The 15,614-nt window shown below is 42.0% G+C and overlaps 1 protein-coding gene and 1 long non-coding RNA gene across 4 annotated transcripts in view; one reads left to right on the top strand and one right to left on the bottom strand.

Moving 5' to 3' along the window:
* ATXN1 (ataxin 1) overlaps positions 1-15,614 on the top strand; it is a 305,212-nt gene that overhangs the window by 34,268 nt on the left and 255,330 nt on the right. The window lies entirely within an intron of this gene.
* The window catches only part of LOC310848452, a 30,324-nt gene continuing 19,292 nt past the window's right edge, over positions 4,583-15,614 (bottom strand). Inside the window, exons 2-3 of one of the 2 annotated variants that reach the window (XR_014566410.1) lie at positions 9,029-9,315; positions 4,583-5,237 (exon numbers count right to left, since the gene is read on the bottom strand). This is a non-coding gene — a long non-coding RNA (uncharacterized lncRNA). Of the gene's footprint in view, positions 5,238-9,020; positions 9,316-15,614 lie in introns of those variants that run through there. The other variant, XR_014566411.1, reaches the window with a different exon arrangement.

The raw sequence follows: 15,614 nt of genomic DNA, 5'->3' as shown, positions 1-15,614 counted from the left end.
CACGCAGCTACAATTCCCAGAGTTCTTTGGGAAGAGGAATTGACTGTTAAATCACTCTGATAATTATAATTCCGTGAGGGGAAAAGTGATTTGGGGAAGCCACCACTGTTTAAAGTGGTATGATATTGCTTTAAATGTGTGGAGCAGATGCAGGCCTTGGTTTTGTTAGTGAAATTTCATCACGTTGTGATTGCGGTTACATGTGCCCTGAAGCAAACTGTATAGTGCTTTGACTTCATGTTGCTTGGCTTTCAAAGGCAATTTTTTCCCATATAATAAGTAGGTTTGTCATGATCTATACAAAAGGGTGGCAATTCTAGTGAGAAAATACAGGCCATTTGAAATGTCAGTTCCACTGCATGAAGTTAGGTATAATACAAGCTATCCAATTTGTCTAATGATAACTTTATATAGTGCCTCCTCCAACCTCTCTTGCAGTAAAAGTATTTTTTGTGAAATAAAATCATGCACATAAGTTGAGAAGACATTTATAAACGTGGTACGGGGGGTAGAGGAACCAATACATTGAAAAGAGCTTTCTAACCTCTGCCAGCAGATGGACCTCTTTCACTGTTGCGACCACAGACAACATAGAAAGCCGTCGTGTGAAAAATTTCCCCTTTTGGAGGGGAAATAGTCCAATGCCTTTTATAGATCCGTTTGCCAATAGTTTTTAGTGAGCATTTTCATTTGACAACCTGCTTTTTAATGTAGCTTAATAATGTTTTATTACAGCATTGCACTTTTTAACGCAGGCCATTGATTAGGGGCTCCATGGCGCATCAGCTCTGTGTTTTGTATCCTTGGTGAGAAGAGGAGCAGAGCAGGGAGGGACTATATCCAACCCAATTCCTCCACCACAACCCCAATTTCTGTATGTATAGATGACAACAGCCACATGGATTGAAAAAGAGAACTGGATTAGGAAGGACATTTTAGAATTTTTAATTTGGTGCCTCTGTTGTGGTCATTAAGCTGGTCTCTTAGGGCAATTGGGGCAGTGCCCCACAAACCTCAGCCTGACCCCCATTCCTTCCACTTGGCTGCCTTTTGACTCACCACCAGTCAGCGGGTGACTCTGTTTGTCATGCGTCTACCGTTGGTCTCCCTCCCTCCTGCCCTGCCAGTCGCAATGGGCACCAGCCACCACACATCACTTTCTGCAGATCCTCTTGTCTCTCCTCTGAGTCATCATTGGTAGACCCAGGTCAGGTCAGGTCAGATGACACTGTCAGAGCCCTTCATGTGGTCATATATATATAGCAGCAGGGCTAATATCCAGCAGGCTGTATATATGGAGAGCCGGGAACTATCTCTACCATTTAGGCTGCCTTTTCCCTCACCAGTGTAGACTGGTGCACACCAGCAATTTTCCGAGTAAGGATGTACCTGCGTGCAAAGTTGTGTGGGAGAGGTTCCTGGAAAAAGGGTGTTGAGTTGAACAAATGGGACAAATGAAGAAAATTGTTCTCCTCAGCTTGATGGGTGGATTAATTGTCATGGTCTTCCAACTTTGGTTTGCTGTGTGAAAAGTGAATGTGTAAAGGGCTACTGATGACAATGCTTCTGTGAATACCACAGGCGGGGAGATTGCCCTTGGGGTTAAAATCCTGCTTGCAGGTTTCCCTCAGGCCACTATGAGAACAAGATGTTGGACTAGGTGGGCCTTTGGCCTGATCCGGCTTGTCCTTCTTATGTTTTTAAGTGGAGATCCACTTAAGATATTATTGAAACAGATATTATTGAAACAGAAGTGTGTTTCCCTACCCACTCTTTGTGTGTAATGCAGTATCTCTCAAAATAAAGATCAGAGTTTGAGCACTGACATAGAATGCCATAGAATTGTTTTAGATATTACGTCTCTGAACAAAACTCACAGAGCGTGTTTTTTCTTTGCACATTTTGATATGTAAAACATAACCCTAGCAATGACTTTCCTCGGAAATAATGAAGGAAAAGTCATTCACCCATAGACTTCCCCCCATCCCTTGGATAGTTAGATGAATTCATAATGAATGATATCACACATGCATGCTAACAGGCATGCTAATACTCCTTTTTGTTTAGATAAATATGTCAAGAGCCTAACTGGATTATGTTTGACACAAAACATACCAAAATTCAAAAGTACATAAATGGTCAATAACTGCTATCAGAAATAAAAAATATACTATTGTAAGATTGCCATATATTCCAAAACACAAAACAAAGCATGGAAAACACTATAAAAGAGGTGTGGGTAATTTCCCCGGGGCTGATTCTGGGAGACTGTTTTGTACATGATTGAGTTGGGCTTCCTAGGTGTTTTGGTGTATGATACACTTTTGTCACAATAATTTTGAGGTTATGCACATTTCTGAGTGAGAATGAGTAGTCTATAACTGTAGTTACAGGGAAACAGTGATTATTTCTCCACCGAGCACAACTATTGCACATGCTTTGCTGTGAAGTTGAAGGTCGTACACTGTGCCTATTACAAGCCCTTTCTCTGCCTATTTGTACCATTTTAAGCAACCCATCAGTTTGCTCAGCTGAGATTCTTAATCTCAGGGTCATGGGTTTGAGCTCCAACTCTACAATTCTAGGAATCATTTGTGTGCCAATAGGAGGGACTGGTGATGTAGTTACTTCCGTGCCAGTGTTCCTTTGCCCAGAGGTGGGTGGGAGGGGCAACAATGGCTTGGAGGATGAGTTGCTGGTTCTCTTCCTTTCTGTCCTGCTTTGTAGTGTGGGATCAATATAATAAAGGGCAGAAACTATGTGGCTTCCAAAACGTAAGAATTGGAGCTCACCTACGTTATTTGCTGATAAGCTTTCTTGCTGCAATTGGTGAAATTTCTAGGTAATCCTATCATTTGAAGACAGTCTGATGTATAGTACAACCACATGCAGTGTACAATTTGACATTACGAGCTCTGCAGCAATATCCGAGCACTACAAGCTTTTCAGCTTGGTGCATTCCTTTTTATATTTCAGTGACCTATTTTTTATGCGTTCCGCATCTGTTCTAGAAGCTCACTGACAAGCAGAAAACAAAACTGTTTACCAGCTGAACTCACAGCTGTTGCTAGTATTGGAGACCTAGCCAGAAATGACTGTTTTCTTGGTAAGCTCATCCTGTTGAATGAAACTCTCTAGAGTTTGCTGAAAGTTTGCTTCAGCTGGAGTAGTGTCAAGAGTTCCCACATCTTTGTTATCATCAGACTTCAGCTTTCTTAGAATCTTAAACATACATTTACTTATCCCCCTCCCTGCCCAGACTCTCAGGAGGTTTAGAATGGTCTCACAATGCCAACATCATCTCAGGAATCTGTATTCTACCAACAAATATCAGAGTGGTAGCTATACTGAAACTACACAAGCACTAGTAGTATTCATTTGTATTTTAAAAGTCACACATTATTTAACTTTCTTTACAGAAGCAAGCTTGTTAATCCATTCCAAAACAAGCACATCATTTTACTTTGGAAAATTATGTTACAATTGGATTCACTGCTGCAAACTTCAAATTACTGCATGGTTATTAATATAGTTGGGCCAGTGTTTGGAATTCCCTCCTGTTAAATATTAGACAGGCATTTCTCTGTTGTCTTTTGGGCACAAGCCGAAGACCTTCTTTTAACAAGTCTTTTAAGTAGAGCTCTTTCCCGGCCTACATCTGTATTAGAATTGTTTTTTTAAGATGTTTTGCTTTATTCCTTGTGTGTTTCCTGCCCTAGGCTCCTTTGAGAGAAAGGGTGGGATAGAAATATAATAAATAAATAGTGAGCTCAGCACAGAGTTGCAAGCCCTGGTTTTAAAGGTGTGTGTAGCGAACACCAGAAATCAAACCCAGATCCTACAAACAGCTCAGCAGATCTTTGACTCAGGTTCAAATATTGTTTCAGGATATAAACATGTGAAACCTGGTAAAATTCACCTGAGACATGAAGCTTCCCAAGATGTGTGTCAGATTCACATCTGAGCTAAGATTTTCCAAATGACAAAGGGCCTTATCCACTGCTGCAGCTCTGCTGGTGCAGCAGGCATACATGTGTGCAGTGGGGCTTTCTGTTCTCCTTCTATGCTCTCTTGCCCCCTGACTCTTCAAATCAGATCCAGAGGATTTGGGGACCCCCTGGGGCAAATTTTGGGGGTGCACAGTGGGAGTTGATGAAATGGTAATAATGTTCCGGTGAATGCCCACTGGTCCCACACTGGACACAGCTCATAATTTCAACTCTCGTCTGCTCTTTATTCCACTGTCTTTTTGCATAAACGTAACATTTTATCGCAAGGTCGGCGGTTCGAATCCCCGTGGCGGGGTGCGCTCCCGTTGTTTGGTCCCAGCGCCTGCCAACCTAGCAGTTACGAAAGCACCTCTGGGTGCAAGTAGATAAATAGGGACCGCTTACCAGTGGGAAGATAAACGGCGTTCCGTGGGCTGCGCTGGCTCGCCAGATACAGCTTGTCATGCTGGCCACGTGACCCGGAAGTGTCTGCGGACAGCTCTGGCTCCCGGCCTATAGAGTGAGATGTGCGCACAACCCTAGAGTCTGGCAAGACTGGCCCGAACGGGCAGTGGTACCTTTACCTTTAACATTTTATTACCCCAAGGCCTGTAGCCAAATATTTTGAGGCAGCAAAATATCTGTAAGGATCTTTGATTTATTTTTATTTTTTTTAAAAGAAAATGTAGTTTACATCCCACTGTGACTGAAGAAGAAACTTTTTATTATGTCTCACTCGGGCACCTCCTGAGTGCTTTCAAAAACAAAAACCTATGGGTTTTGCTCGCAAACAGTCTTGCAAAGGAGTTATTACAAAGAGGAATGGAGAGAGAACAAAAGGCATTCAATACAACTTCTAGACACTCAGCTTGCTCAACGACATGAACTCAGGCCAGAAAAATTAAATGGCATGCTCATCACGTTGTTCTCAAGCCAACTAGAAAAAGAAAAAGGCATGCCACAGCCACCAATTTGGTCCTAAGCCAGGAAAATACTCACCCGAGTCAGGAAAATAGCTGCTTATACCTTTCATGCAGCTGCTGCTCAATGGTTCTCAGCACAGATGAGATTAGGATGCTGTTGCTATGTGTCTAGCACCTGGATACAAAGCAGGGGATGAAGGGTGGCTGGCTTTGGCAGTCAGCAAGCCTGGAATCCCCCCTCCCACCCTGCTTTGGAATTGAAGAGCTTTTAAGTTCTCTCAGCCACAAGGGACTCTCTCTCCAGAAGCAGCTCCGTCCTGTGTGGCTAGAAGAAAAAATTAAATGACTCAGCAAGACATGTGAATGTATTTACATGTCTTGTACATATTGTGGTGGGCTTTCTCACCCGCCACTCTGAGGAAGAGAATCCTGGACTTAGAAAGGCCTTTCTCCCCTGAACCAACTTAGGCCTTAGGTTTTTTCCGTATTGCCCTTTGCACATTTGCTCCTCGGAACGGGGCAGTCTGCAGGTCTATGTAATCAGTGCACCACCTTTGTGTTTAGATCATTCAGACATTCTCCCAGCAGTGTGGGGGCTGCTGACAGATAAATTGCTTCGACACAACGGGCAGAATTTCATTGAATCACAGAGATGAAAAGAACCTTGTAAGCCATCTAATATCCTGCTCAGTGTAACACAGTGCTGGAGCATCCCCAACAGATGACCATACAGCCTCTGCTTGAATACCTTGTCTGTGTACACACCATACATTTCAAGCACATGACTTCCCCCAAAGAATTCTGGGAACTGTAGTTTATTGAGCACACTGGGAATTGTATCAACTCTTTGGGGGAAGTCATGTGCTTGAAATGTATAGTGTGCACATTGCCCCCCAATGAGAAGAGGACCCAGCACCCCTCTAGGTGATTAGTTCCATTGTTGTGCTTCTCTTTCCATCAAGACATGTCACCTAATGCAACTCTACACTTCCTGTGACTTCATTGCATTAGATTAAATCCTGCCCTGTGGGGCGGCAGAGAACAAGTCTTTTCCCTCCTCTGTGTGACAGACTTCCAGGCATTTGAAGAGTGCTGTCATGGACACCCACTCAGCTCTTTCCAGGCCAAACCTACCCAATTCCTTTAAACTTTCATCATTGGATTTGTTTTCCTTTCCATAACGACTTGAGAGTTAAAGTTGCAATTACCGGTACCTAGAAATAAATGCAACAATCAGAGCAATCAAAGGGTATTATCTAATTGGTGCACAAGGGCCAAAGAATCAATACTGTACTGAAAACAGCAAAACTAGGATCAGAAAAAGAGACATTCAGGTACTGTATGTTTCAAATATTATTCTTCCCTTTCAGTGGCATAACTTTGTACACAAAACAGGTGTGCTTGCCATATGGTATGTATGCTGTTAGGCACTTTTTCCTGGATCTCACTTTAAACAAAGTCAGTTTCTAGCAGTAATAGTTATTAAAGAAATCATGTAAACATGACTGAAGAGTTGAGCTACAACAAATAATTCTGAAAAGACTGCACAGTTCTTGCATATTGCCTATAAGAAGTTGCTTAGGCTCTAGTTTCAAGCAATGTAGAGGTCAGTATGGTTTTATTTTTTTAAAAAAACCATCCCAGATTAATATTCTCTCTGTTTAATTGGCTTACTGGCCTAATGGATTGTGGGGATGCTGTGGATGTAATTTATCTTGATTTCAGCAAAGCATTTGTGAATTTTCCCCATTATATTTTGGTTGGCAAGCTGGCTAAATGAGGCCTAGACGTTAATACTCTCAGCAGATATGCAGCTGATTGGAAAACCACACTAAAAGGGCATTCAAAAATGGTTCTTCATCAGACTGGAAAGAGGTTTTGAGTAGGTGTCACAGACCTCTGATCTAGGCCCAATACTCTTCTTCAACATTTTTAAATCAATCATTCTTATATGTGTGGCAGCACCTTCACTGTGGAACTGCCTGCCTATTGACATCATGAAGGCATCTTCATTGTATTCTTTTTGGCACCTGCTAAAAACAGTTTTGTTTATACAAGCTTGTCAAGATGTGTAGAATGTGTTCTGTTTTACTGTTAATTTTGAATTACAGTGGTACCTCAGGTTAAGTACTTAATTTGTTCCGGAGGTCCGTTCTTAACCTGAAACTGTACTTAACCTGAAGCACCACTTTAGCTAATGGGGCCTCCTGCTGCCACCGAGCCGCCGGAGCCCAATTTCTGTTCTCATCCTGAAGCAAAGTTCTTAACCTGAAGCACTATTTCAGGGTTAGCGGAGTCTGTAACCTGAAGCGTATGTAACCTGAAGTGTATGTAACCTGAGGTACCACTGTATTTAAAGTTGTTTTATAATTTTATTGTTTCATTCTCTTCATAAGCTGTTTTGGGATTTTTCAGAATAATTATCAAGCTATGTATAAATTTAATGAAATAATAAATAAATAAATGAAGGAGTGGAGGAGATCCTTATTGAGTTCATAGATGACACAATACCAGGAGGGATAACTAGCACCATGGAAGATAAGAATAAAAATGAAAATGACCTTGATTGAATGGAAGACTTGACCTGCAGTGACCAAACTAAAGTTCTACACTAAAATGGGTGGCAGGTGAGAGGAATCACATGTGTAGGTACAGGTTGGGGGATACTTCTCTTGGTAGTAATACTTGTGTAAAAAGCAACAGGATTTAGTTAAACATAAGCTGTACATGAGTCAGCTTCATTTATAGAACTGTAGCTTCCAAGTCGTAAGAAACATTTCCTCTTTATTCTGCATCAGTCAGACCTTATATGGAGTTCTATGTCCAGTTTTGAGCGCCACTTTTAAGAACAATGCAGACGACAGCTCAAGAGGATGACAACAAGATGGCGTTAGAAAAGAAAGTTTGAAGTAACCATGTATGTTTTGCCTGGAGAAGATGTGATAGCACTTGTCAAATACTGGTAAGAAAATCTTTTTAATGGAGCAAAACAAACCATGGAGCCCTGTTCAGACTGCTCCAGAACTGGCATGAAGAATATTCACTACCCAATGGACTGCATTTCACCTCTGCCTAAATGGTGACAGAAAAGGCTCTTTTGAAACCACATTTGAGCAAAAGTTGGCTGGACACTTTTGATCACAGGTGGATCAGGGACTGATTCAAGTGGGAGCAACTCTGACTTGGATTGCAGAAAGGCAGATGATCTGTGGAAGTGTTTTATGAGATGAGGGGGCAGGGACATCCCCCCTACATAGACATATAGATTGGATTATTTATTGCATCCTTGTGGTGGAATAAGCATGTCTGTAATCTTAAATCCTATAATGGTTTAAGCCCTTCAAACCGCTGATGCTGTTGCCTATTCACCAGTGGTATGCGATCACGTGGAAATCTCTGTAGAAGTTGTTGTGCATGTATTATGGTCAAATGACTAAAATAATATCAGTGGTGAAATGCCAGCTGCTGTCAAAAGAGTGTAATGCATCTGAGGCGTTAAAAGTATATTGTAGTATGTTTTAAAACATTGCAGAGATTTGTGTTGTGTGCCTGAATGATAAAAGAAAAACAATTGCAAGGTCTTGAGCTGTAAAGCTTTTGTATATTGTGAGCTTTAGAGCTTGGAGAGTTGGTGGAAGTATTTTCCCTCACCCAAAGCACTGGAGTTTTATAGCTGTCACTAAAATCCAAGAGAAAGTATTAGGGAAATACAAAAAGCTGAGTTGTTTTTCATATTATTCATGTAGATGACATCTGAAAGTCGAATGAACTGCTGTCTCCTTGAAAGCTGTCAGTCAGACTGACAAGAAAATCCCACAGCACTTAGGGCCTGTCAGTCTCTTCTTCCAAGGATAGACGGGTATCAGAGCATATACGAGGCCTGTGTTTACATAATGTGAAAACGTTTAATGGTGAAAGTAAACATCAATGCACATATAGAAGTTGATTATGATTCTAACAGATCCTTGAACTGCTGTAAGCATTTGCCACAGAAACCCCAAATATACAGGCAGCACTTTTTTTCACTCAGAACTCTCTGGAACTCAGTTATGGCACCTCTCAAGTGCGTGCCATTGCCATTATAAGAGAACAAGGGAGGTGTTTGTGGTCTGTTACCTTAATGTTACCAATGTTTGTTGTTTCAACCAAAAGGATCAGGACTTGCATGAGCAGAATGCTATCCAGTTTGGGCGTTGTGCCATGGTGCCTGGAATGTGTGGCTGGTGTCTCCTGGTTGTTGTTTTTTTGCTTCAGATGTCATATAGGCCTATGTTTTAGCATTTTTAGTAATTTCTAAGAATCTCTAGTCGTTTGGGGTATCTTTTGGAGGAAGGTAGCCCATGGGGTTGTAGGTGGAATATCTCTCAGATTTAGGTTGAAATCACCTTCCAAGATTGCTTCCCCTGCATAGAAGGAGAGGATTTTTGTTAGTGTTTTCTGGATGAATTCTAATTGCTTTGAGTTTGGGGCATATATGAAGCCAATTGTCAGTTTAGTTTTGCCAGCTCTAGCCCATGGATTAAAAGCCAAACATGAATTTGCACGGACCTTTTGGCCTTGTATGTTGTACAGCAATGCTTCCGGTTTATAAAGGATTTTCACTCTAAATAACTGCTAATAAGTGTACTAAACCAGAGTAAACTGGGAGTAAACTGAGGGCATCACACTGTTGGCTGCTAGACAATTAGTTACATCTTCCCAGTTGCTCACTAGTACAATGCAAAAGCAATAAAGGATGTTTGTACATCATTTTCCATGTCCCTTCTCTCCTTATTATGAATAAACTTTTTGTTGCAATGCATTGCTGTAATATTTTCCTTTATTGTTAATGGCCACATTTGCATGTAACACTAAACCATGGATTAGCACTGTGGGCACAAGCAGGAAGGAGTCACCATAGATCTTTGGCTCCTGCATGCCCTCCTCATCTTCCCATGCAGCAGGGTTTAGTTTCAGTTCCCACAAAAACTGGTTTGTTACATGCAAACCAGCAATTGTGGCTGCACAAGGAGGAGGAGATGGGGGAGTATGGAAGCTTGAGCCTTGTGGCAGCTCCTTCCTATGCATGCATGTAATTCTAAAACTTGGTTTAGTATTAAGTACAAATGTAGCCATTTTGTGGCTGATGACCGTCCCATTAGGTAGCCAGCGAACTGTGTTCATATGTGAGAGACACACCACAATGGGTAAGCCGAGAAGAAACCCAGGGAGATTGTAGCAAAACACAGACGCTACAGTAAGCACTCAGGAGCAAGCGCACCATGAATGATTCCTAGGCTTGTCACATCCAGAGTAAGTTATCAAAAAGCCTTGACGTGAATTCCTTCAAAAGGCAAGCTCTCAAGTTTCTAATGGCACTTAAATTAACAGTAAAAAAAATGTTAACAGAATATTATTATACTTTGAAATAGAAGAAAATCAAATATTTGACATCAGAATAAAGAAACCATTGAGGAAGAAAGGTGCTGGGTAAATTTATCCACGTCTTTTCACAGCTTTTATACAATTACCACGGTGTCCCCTAATGAACTAAATCCAAGCAAGGCCAGAAAGTGACTTCTGGACTGCTTTGCAAAAACAATGAGCTTTTCATATCACTGAGATGTACTTATACTAATGTTCCATTTTCAAAATGAGAGGTGCCAGCCTGAATCAGGCATTCCTAGAAATCACATCTTTTGACCAAGGGGTCCTCACTCCATTTCACACAAATCCCAGATGTGTAATCTCATAAATATGGAAACTGGGTATTACATCTGCAGCAGTGAGGGAAGCACGTTTTATACGTGCTCAGAGCAGTCACTTTATCTCACACATTCCAGGACTGGACTCAGACATTCACAACAAGTTCTGGTATCTGGCTTGGCCAGATATTGGAATGGGGGGGAGGAACCACTGCATCATGGCAGATGCTTAATGGAATTGTCTTCATTGTTATGAACCACAGTTATGATCTGCAGGAACACGATCCAGAAACCTTTCTGAAGTAGGTCTGATTCATATCAGTGGCTGGATATGAGCTATGCAGGCCACCTTGAAAAATGTACACATGGAATTCATTAAACAATATTTCTCATGGCCTAAGTCCTAGTGTCAAGACTGAACACTGGCTACCTATGCCTCACATTAAGCCAGAGCTTATAAGGCCCTGAGTAAGCCTGACCTTTCAAGGGTTTGATTCCGCTCTACCAACAGAAAGCTTCTGGGTATATTGAGTAAATGAGCTATGAAGAATCCCAAGAGTTAGTGATAAGCCATTTCGTGTGCTGTGTTCCTGATAGCTCCAGGGAAAGTGCAAGCACTTGACCACACTCTAAATTTAGTCGCTGGGGCAGGACATTTCAGATCCTTCATGCTCTGTGTTGCAGGCATTGAGAATTATGGACAGTCATTTATTAGCATATTATTTATTACTATCATATAGAGCAGGGATGGAGACCATCAGGCCTAGCTGCCAAATGTGGCCCTCTAGGCATCTCTGTCTGGCCCCTGGAACCCTTCCCAGGTTACCCCTGCCTTCCTCAGATCACACTGCTACTTCACACCCCAAGCCTGGCTGGAATGTGTCATTGAACTCTGGTGATGTTTTTGTATGGAGGATAGAGAGAGGCATGTGAATGTGTGCATAAACTTGCCTATTGTATTAAAAATGTTTGTTTAATTTGTTGCCCTGCCCACTTCTTCCTTAGACTGAAAACGTTTCCCCACCTTTGATATATACTGATATTGATACAGTGTTCTCTTGAGTGCTGGCCTTGATTTAGTCAAAATGGCATTATCAAATACAGCTTTCAGAAAAAGAGAGCGGTTATTTGAGCCACCCCTTCTATTTGTGCGGCTTCTGAAGCCTTAGTCTGACCATTTTCCCAGCAACAATACTTTTAATCAGTTATTCTAGAGCAGGGGTGAACAAACTTTTTACTTTTGGGGCCTGCATTCCTTTGGGGGTAACCTTCCAAGAGGCTCATGGCAGAAATTAGTAGTGTTGGAATGAAAGGTAGGTGGGGTTGGAGCCACCCTCCTTTCTCTCTGCCCCCCCCCCCACTTTTCTTCTTGTTTTTCTCCCTCCAGGTCACCTGCCTGGAATTAGACTTAAGGATCACATGTGCCCAGGTTGCACATCTCTGCTCTAGAGTAACTGAAGTCAAGAGGACCATTTTGGTGCAGCTGGTTTTAGGCGTGTGATTAGCCTGGTTAGTGCTGTGACAAGAACTGAGATCTGGTATTAAACGTGCCATCTTCATTACTACCTGACATTCATGATAAGAGGCAAATATTAACCATGACTAATTTAGCCCATCCACAGAATCAGCTGAAAGAGTGAGCACATGCCAACACCCTTCTCCAGAAGAGTTCTTCCTTATCTATGAAAATCACAGGATGCTACTCATGAAACAGCCCAGACATACCCAGACCAGTCCTACTCCCATCACTACTACCTGCATTAAAGGGGAGACCCTCTCCTAACCCAGAAGGAGTGAGGTGGATTCTAAGGCAAGGTGTGCTAAAGCACATCAGCTTTATCATTAGCCTGCTCCAGTGTGCATCAGCACAAACCATCATTCCGTTGCGCTACATGATTTTGATTTCCATGTATCATTTTTGTTGCCAACAAATAATCTTTTTTTGAAAACCCTATAATCTGTACAAAATGCAGCTTCACCACACTGACCCAACCTCCATCTGGTGATTGAGTTGGGAAGGGTGAAATGCAAGCAAGGCCATCCCACACAGATGGCATTCTATTAATATACACGAGTGATCCCAAGGAGGCATCTTCTTTTAAAAGTGAAATGCTGCAATCTTGCCGTTGCATCACAGGGCTCTTGCCATTTGAGCTTTTGGAGGATCCAAGCTGTTAATTAGGAATTCCAGCTGCCAGTTCTATCTCATGGCATATTGTTGTGTTCTTGTATTCTAGACTCTTGCTTGCATACACTCTGGGCCAATAAAGTTTGGAAAAGTCTTAGCATCTAAGGATTGAGGATTTGCTTTTTTTGACATATGCAGCCATGCCTTGGTTTAACAAAGAGCACGATAGAAGTTTGAGTTTTGGCTGTGACTTCTTCTCTGGGTTGTGACATGCCTCAGTAGGGGGGGGGGAGGGAATGTGTGACATGACTAACTTCGCTGAGAAGGATGCCACATGTCTCGAAATGCTGTAGCTTAATCTCACATTTTTTATAAATTCAGTTTCCATTCTGTTGTATGTGTGGTTTCAAACTTTGTGTTATGAAGAAGTTTAACAAGAAAGTACATTTTATGTTCAGCTTGTTTTGCTTTGCTTTACGTTTTGTCTTGTATGCTACAAGGCAAAGGCTCTTTGTGGGGTTTCAAGATATGCCTCTCCCTGTTTATTTCCTTTGTCAATACACATGGCACATCCCAAATTAATCCCCTGCAGACACTTGACTCTCACACTGCTAGTTTTTGCTAATTCTCAGTTAGCAAATAGGACACACTCACTGAGGATTACCTCTTCGCTCTTCCTGCTGAAACATATAACCTTCTCCCAAAGAAATATTACTTTGTAAGATGTTCTTGTTACTTAAGGATGAGATTAGGGCATTGATATCTTTGCCAGGTTGTATCAGTCATAGTGTTCCAGCTATGTGGACTCTGGTTGGGAACTGACCCTCTGGAGCCTCCTGTCTACCTTTATCAAAGCTGACACTCAGTAAATTACAAGCCTGTGCCAAGAGGCAAGGGACAAACACATGAGAGGCTGTTGTTAACCAGGCACAAGTCCCAGCTTGCTCTGGGAAGCTTGAGGGGTGGGGAGGAAGCCAATGAACTGCCAGGGTGGACAAAGGCAAATCAAACGGTAGGCCACATCACTGCCCGAGGATCTGTGCCATATGTCAGGAAATACTGAGGCATAATCTGAGAGCCTTTGGGTTTGTGTGTGGCTGCCCCATGTGGTGAGCCACTGAATTTGGATGTGGGAGTGTAGTATCGTTAGGCACTGGACTAACCCTGCCATTCCAGGTTGACTATTAGATCTTCTCAGACAGAAAAGAGTATAAAAGTGTTTCCTGCTTTTGTTAGGCCTTAGCAGAGGAGCAAGGCTTTCTTGAGCCCTGGTTCATTCCTATATCCTTTGGCTGAATCATGGCTTCTTCCTCAACCCTGCCTCTTGGTTTTACTTTGGTCCTGACTTGATTATTGGTTTGCTCCATGGCTGCTGGCTCATCTCAGACTGCCGCCCAATGCCCAACCCTGGCATCCTGATAGCTTACCACATTGGGCAGCAACATGCAAATCTGAGGCATCCTCAGTCCTGGCCAAAGGAGCTCGGTCTTTATACTCCTTCATCTTATGACATTAGTCAGGGCTGCTTTCCAAGGTACGCAGGCTACTCACCCTGTGACCAATGAAACATGAGGAGGATTTGTACCCGTGCCTGGTCACAAAATCCCAGGAACAGGATTTTCAAAAGGGCAGCATAAAATCTGTATCAACTGAATGTGGGTAAGACGAACAAGATCTATGTGTGCATCTTAAACTCTTGAAGAATAGTGAATAGTACTTGGATGCTATTGTTTTCTCTGCTGGTGGTTTTATTCTGATGTTGTTTTAACTTTTTCTTCTTTTGTATTTTTATTTCCAATGGTGTTTTTTTTAAAAAAAAAAATTACGCTGCCCAGAAACCATATTGTTAATGGGTGGTATAAAAAAGTAAGGAAATAAATATCCTTACTCAGATATTTATCCTTACACAATGGCCCTAAATTAAGCAATACTGCAGTTGACAGTGCTTGGTGCCTGAATGCCCTTTACAGAAGATTAGTACAAGAAAATTAACTGCCCATCATGTCTACAACATAAGCTAGTGAACTTTGTACTTTTTGCTTGGACCTACCATACTTAGTAGGGATGCTGTGATGTTCAATCGAGAGGTGTCATTTCTCTATAAGGTGGGCCTGGCTTTTCAGTTAAACATTTTCTTGACCCCTCACCAAGGTGAGAACACACTTCCTAAGAGGAATCTCAGGCATGTTGTGATGCTGTATGGTCATTGACATTTGTCAGCCACTATTCTTTGTATATTTTGTCCTGAGTGGATGCCTTTTTGGATAGGCTGTGTTGAGCTCAGTGGTCACCCAATGTCATGTGTCCTGCCTCTCAGCTTGCTATTCTTCCATATGTGGGACTGCACAGAGATTGTGAAGAAGAAAAACCGGTTCCTTACCGTGGTCCTTCAAGCAGTGATCCATATAGTCACACAACTCACCCTCCTTCCCTGTTGAGGAGGCCATTATGACTAGCTTTCGCTTGAGTGCTTTCTTATATAGCTGCTAAAATGATCTTTTAGGAACTGGGCGGGAAGGTGAATGCTACAGCTTTTGCGCATGTGTCGTGAGGGATGGGAGCAGACTTCCCACCAAAACTTTTAAACACCCCACTCTAGAAGTTTCCATACTTTGCACAGGTGCACAAACACACACACTTATAGAACCGTATCAACAGCCACTCAAAGAACCACAGTTATGGGTGAGCAACCTGCTTTGATTGCTAAGATAAAAATATGATGAAATAGTTCTTGGTTCTTTTGAATGAAATATGAATATGAAGAACTGGATAAATGTTACACATTCCTGTTTCTTCCTACCCAGGTGCAGGATCAAGTTATGAAGTCTACTAGTTGTGGTGTGGTGCTTTAATATGAACTGTTGCTTTTGTATATGTTTTGTTAGCTGTT

Source organism: Podarcis gaigeae (genome assembly GCF_964106915.1).
Source record: "Podarcis gaigeae genome assembly, chromosome: 7".
Lineage (NCBI taxonomy): Eukaryota > Metazoa > Chordata > Lepidosauria > Squamata > Lacertidae > Podarcis > Podarcis gaigeae.
The sequence above is the reverse complement of the archived record's forward strand: the minus strand, read 5'-3'. Positions and strand labels throughout refer to the sequence as shown.